Below are 6002 nucleotides of genomic sequence, written 5' to 3'. Positions count from 1 at the left end.
GAGGCAGCGTGTCCTGGCTTGGTGTCAGCACGGGCTGGACCCCAGAGCTCACCCAGCACAGGCCAGCCACCCAGGGCTGAACGCAGAAGCCCCTGAGCTATGGCCACCTCTCTGCCTGTGTCACCACTGTCCCTCAAAAGGAGAACCTGCTTTTGGCAGAGCCAACCCTCCCCTGTGTGGGACCATAAATAAGGACCACTGCCCACGTGTCCCATCTGGGAGCAGGGCTGCAGGGATGGCTTTTCCTTGAGCAGCTCCGAGCTCCTGCCACAGCCAGAGAGGTGGCCGTCCCCAGCCTTGACCAACGCTGGCTTTGGGAGGTGACAAACAGCATCATAAGGTCCCCTGTCCCATCCTGCCCCTCCGGGAGCCCTTCTGGTGCTCTGAGGCTCGGTACAGCCCTTGAGCTGATAGCAGATAAAGGCAACATCACTGAAAAGGAAAAAAATAAAATAAAAAAGGGATGAGAAGGAGCTTTGAGTGCGATGTTTTCCGCCTGGGGCTGCTGGTGTTTCTAGCAGAGAGGCTTAATGTATACTGGGTTATAATCTCTTTACAACCTGCACCGGAGCTGTCCTCGGAGCAGGCGTGCGAGCAGCCCAGGTAGCCAGCTCTATATTTAGCGGCCCGCCCACCCACGCACACTCTGTTTTCCACACGTGTGTACAAATGTGGCGCCGAACCGCCAGCCTCGGGAGACGGCGTCTCTCTGTTTGTCGACAGGAGACGCGCACGGCGCCCCAGCTGCACGCCTCCTCGCCCACCACTCACCCGAAGGCGCTCGCCTGGGGGGAAGCAGTGCAGGCACGGGGACGCGGAGCTGCTCCCGCGGTGGCACACGTGCCCGGGGTCCCCGAGGGATGCGTACACACGCGGTCTCCCGGCGGGATGCAGGCAGACGGGGTCCCCGAGGGATGTGCACGCACACAGCCTGCACGTGGGACACGTGTCTGTGCTGCCCGTGGGATGCGGGCGCCGTCCCCCGAGGGACACGCACGCCCACGGCTGCGTAACACCCTCTCCCGGCAAAGTCTGCTCCCCACCAGGCAGCACGGCTGCTCCGACGCCAGCCGGGGAGACCCGGAGGCAGGAGCAGGGGATGGGAAACGCAGCCCTGCTTCCACAACCGGGCAGCCTGCTGGCCGCCCAGGAGCACGCGTCCCCGACCGAGTGACCAGAAAGAGCCAAAACTTGGCCCCGGGGGTGTCTCGGCTCTGCCTGTGCCATTCTGTGGCTCCTTCTCTGCCCGGAGCTTGGGAGCAGGTGGAGCTGTGGCTCCTGCTGAAGGCACCGCAATGCCCAAGGCATTCTCGTGCGCCCAGCCCCGCAGCGGCAGGGCACTGCCTCCTCCTGCACGGGAACCTGACGGCTTTCCGAGTTCCTGCAGACACCGGAGTAATTAGCCTGATCAGCCCATGCAAATCAGTTCCTATTTGAAACCAGCCTTATTTAACCTGACACGGGTGGTATTTGCCTCGTGAAGTTTTCACACAGATCAGTGTCCCCGGTTTCAGGTGTGAAAGGGGACAGGGGACGGGCTCCCTGCACGCACCCCGACCGCCTCGGCTGCGCCGGCGGGCGAGGGCAATTCCTCATCGGCGCTCCTCCCGCGCGAGGTGACGTCGCTTCCAGAAACAAAGGGGCTTGGGCTCTGAAAAACCATCTCCTGTGGCGATGGATTATGTAATTAGATCATTCCAGTCATTTAGAGGAGTGTTTGGATAACTGAATTTACACAATTTAGCCCTTGGTATCGCCCAGTTCAAAAGGAGAGCCCTCCCAGGCAGCCTGTTCTGAATATGCAAATCAACCGTGCACGAGCATATTCATTTTGTAAAGTGCAAGCCGTGAAAGCAATGCCAGTTCTCATCCGTTCCTGGCTGACATTTTATTTAATAGGCGATTAATTTGCCCCAGCATCCCCAGCAGCAGCAACAACTGCCTCCCTGACCTCCCGCGGCGCGGTGCAAGCACCGTCCCCCAGAGCCTCGGTGGGATGGAGCCCAAATCCCCGTCCTGCAGCTAACGAGCTCCCTGGGACGCTCCTGATGGAGGTGTTCTTCCAGGGACAGCATCAGGGGTGCCTGAACCCTCCTTGAACGGGCAGGACAGAGGCACCCTGAGCACCCTGGGGAGCCTGGATGGAAGGAGAGGGTGCCCGAAGCACCAGCCGCCCTGGGAGAGCCCAGCCCGCACCGCTCTCCTCTCCAACTGCGCCGCTCGCCTCAGTTTTTTTTCCCTCTCCTTCTCTCCAATTTATCTTTTTGACACGTTCAATGATGCTCCTGCAGACTGCAAACAATAGAGACAGAGTTTCAGCCAAGGCAATTTCTAAGCTGAATCAAAGCTAAAATCACCTAGGCACAGAGCAGCCGAGGACATGCAGCTCAGCGAGGGGGGGAGCGGCGAGGTGCCCCCGGCCCCCCAGCACCGTATCCAGCACAGGGGGATCGGTGCCCCGAGACCCCCGCTCACCCCACGATGCTCTCCCGACCCCGGTGGCATTATTTCTCCCCCCGGGTGCAGACCCCTACCCCGCAGCCAGGCAGGGTGCCGCGGTGCTGCGGCCCCTGGCAGCTGCAGCCCTAAGTCCCTGCCGCCAGCTCCGTGCTCCGCATACCAAGCGCCAGCTTTCGCTTCCCCGACCTCACAGCCCGGAGGAGCAACCCAAATCTTCCAGGCGGAGATTTTTTAATTTATTTATTTCATTTTTTTTTTTCCCCTTCAGACGCTACGCAGAGGAGCTGGGATGGATGGACAGCCAGGTGGGGAGAGGCAGATGATGAGCTGATTTCTGCCAAGCGCGCCTCATCTCTGGACTCGTAACAACAGGCAGGATCCTCAGCATGACTCAGCCTGCGCACACGTGCTGCTTCCCCTCCCCACGTCCCCGCACTCGGCCACCAGCCCACAAGGAGCAGACAACGCCTGCCGCCCCGGTGCCCACCCCCAGAGCCCACCCCAGGGCAGGGAGAGCCGAGAGACGCCTCTGCCAAAAAGCAGAGAGCAAAGCGGGGGGGTTGGAGCTGTGCGTGCTGACACCTCGCTCGCCTCGTAACCCGCGTGGAAGCAGCTGTCAGAGCCCGTCTCGTTCCAGCTCCCTGCCCCGGTAATGCCGCTTACCGCCCGTGCTGCCGGTCTGTGTCTCTCCAGTGGGCTCTGAGCAGCCGGAGCCTCGCTGCAGGAGCAAAGCAGCACCCGGCTGGGCAGAGCAGGAGGAGGCGTGGGACCGAAAGCATCAGCGGTCCCTCGCGCCCCCCCATCCGGGGGGCTGCACAGGACACCGCTCACATCCCAGCTCAGGCTCTGTCCTGTCCCCCAGCCGGCTCCATCCCTCTCCAGAACACCGACCCGGGGCTGAGCACCTCCCTGGGAGCGCACCCACGGATCCAGAGCCCTTCCTGCTCCTGGGAGTGAGTTCCCCACGCCACCTGCTTACGATCAACGCCGTGGCGCGGGAGCTGAGGATTGACAGCCCTGAAGATGGCATGGCAGCTCTGGCTGTCCCGGGAGGACCCGTCAAGCTGTCACACAGCATTAGCTGCAACACGTCCCCGCACCGTGCGCTGCAGCCTGCTCCGCGGGGCTGCCCTGTCCCAGCCACGTCCCCTGGGATGGCTCCGGTCCCATGGCTCTGCTGCCGTTTGTGCCCTGAGCCCCGCAGAGTGAGGTACACGGCTCTGATCACAGCATCACCATCGGGGTTTCACCCTGAAGCAAGCCTGTGGCAGTGCCTTGGAGGAGCGGTGGCACAGCCTGGCAGCTCCCCAGGCACCGTGCCCGTTCGCAGCACCCGTGTTAGCACCCTGGGAGCATCCGAAGACATCTGCAAGCAGAGCCACTGCCCGTGGCCCTCTCAGCTGTCACCTTGGCACTTTGGGGGAATGACAATTCGCTGCAAAATCCTATCAGATGACTTCGTGTGCCCTGTGTCATACACAGGAGCCAGAGACAAAGTGTGGCCTCGGGAGCTCGCCGCCCCGCTGCCTGCCTGCTCACATCAGCTCTCTGAGGCAGGGATGGGATCTGGGCAGCTGTGGGAGCAGGGTTAAGCATCGCTGGCTGCGTGGGCACCAGCTGGGCTGGGGACAGCACAGGGACAGCTACAACCCTGCGAGGCCAGGCACATCTCTCCCCACTGCTCCCAGTTTGGCCGAGAGCACCAAAATCACCCCCCAGAGCTCCAGACCCACGGGAGGAGCTGTGGGCGCAGCAGGATGAGTGCAGAGCCTCTCCTGATTCTTTGCTGCCCAGACTAAAACACTCCTGCTAGCCTATAAAAAAAGGGAATCAAAACAACAACAAAAATCGAGTTTCTTTCACGACTCTCTGCCAGCCCGTGGGGACACACTGTGTGTGGCACTGACAGGAGGTGCCACAAATTCCGGGGACGGACAGGAGGTGCTCCCAGGCCCTCCTCCTGACTTTCTGGGTGACTCCAGCAGCAGAAGCTGATGCACGAGCAGGGTGACAAGGTCAGGCAGCCAGCCTGCCAAAGGCGACCATGAAAAACGCCTGGGAGATCAGAGCCCCGTCTGGAGCAGATCCCTCAGTCACAAACAGGGCTGCACCCAGCCAGCCCTCCCTCACACGCCACCCGGGCTCCGGCTGGATGCCGGCGTAACGCCCGCGAATCGCAAGCCCCGGCACCGCTTTGTTGGTTTTGTAAAAATCCACATGCAGCAACTCACGCTCGCCAGCATCCCTGCTGACACCTCATTTGCAAGAATATTGCTGGGGGCAGGTAAACACAGCCGAGTTATTAGAATCAGCCTTATCAGAGAGTATCAAACCGGGACCTCATCCTGCGCGAGCAGGTAGGAAGGGAAGGCACTGCCATAAAGACATCATCCCCTAAAGAGCAGAGACAAGGCAAACACCGGCATCCTCCTCTGACAAGCCTGGCCCTGGGGCTGACACCAAAGCACCCAGCTTCTGCCCTGCCACTGTGAGGTCTTCTTGTCTCCCTCCGTGTCCCCAGCCCAAGCACAGCCAAGCCCCTCTGTGCTTCTTGGGAACGTTGGTCTCATCAGTTTGGTTACACCGGGAGCAGACCCAACCGCTCCCTGCACAGCACGTGATTTCCATCACACACCAAAACAAAACCCCAAACCAAGCACCAAACCCCTTATCCTCAAAGTGCCCCGGCACCCGTGCAAGCAGAGCACTTCTGCAGGGAGCAGGAGCAGAGTGGCAGGGGAGGAGCTGCGGGGGTCATTAGCAGTGCGTCCTGCTAACGGGAAGGGAATTAAGTGCTTCCCCAAGAGCTCAGCACCGGGATTGGGATTTAGCAGCATCATCCTTTAGGGATTGCAAAAAAACAATGTAAACTCCAGGGGGATTAAATCTGAAGAGGATATCGGGTAGGGAGGAGAGGCCAGCACCACAGGAGGGACACGATTACAAAATTACCTGCCGGGATTTAGGAAGATAAATGACGTGAGATTTCATACGGATAAATCGAGACTTAATACAGCCGGGGAGATGGCCGGTGCCGAGACAGGTGCAGCCTTGGTAGCACAGAGCGAGGCTGGAGACGAGAGCCCGTAGCGAACAGACGCTGAGTTTGCACAGCAAAGGCATTTTGTGAGCGATGCCAGCGCAGGGCAGGAGCACAAACTGCTGCTGCTGGGAGGGGACAGGGGGGCGGCAGGGCTCCAGGACCCTCAGCCCCTGCTCAGCAGCCAGGTCGTGCTCTTTTCCCTTGTGGTCACAAAGCATGGGGACAGTTTAACCTCTGCACCACGGCCAGGCTAGCCTCTGCCCTGCTGCCTGTCCCCTTCACACAGGCATCGCAGGATCTGCTGGCAGCACGCAGGGGAGCAAGAAGCAGAAATAAATCAGGGCCAGAACAAGCTGCACATCGCCGTGCCTCATGGGCAGCAAACCCAGCAGGCAGCTCAGGAGGGCTGCCTGCCCCTGAGCTAGCTCCATGGCCATGGCCAGGCACCCCCAGGTACCTCCAGGTACCGCAGGACTCACGGGGATGCTGCTGTTCTGGA

Source organism: Aythya fuligula, chromosome 13, assembly GCF_009819795.1.
Source record: "Aythya fuligula isolate bAytFul2 chromosome 13, bAytFul2.pri, whole genome shotgun sequence".
Taxonomy (NCBI): domain Eukaryota; kingdom Metazoa; phylum Chordata; class Aves; order Anseriformes; family Anatidae; genus Aythya; species Aythya fuligula.
The sequence above is the reverse complement of the archived record's forward strand: the minus strand, read 5'-3'. Positions refer to the sequence as shown.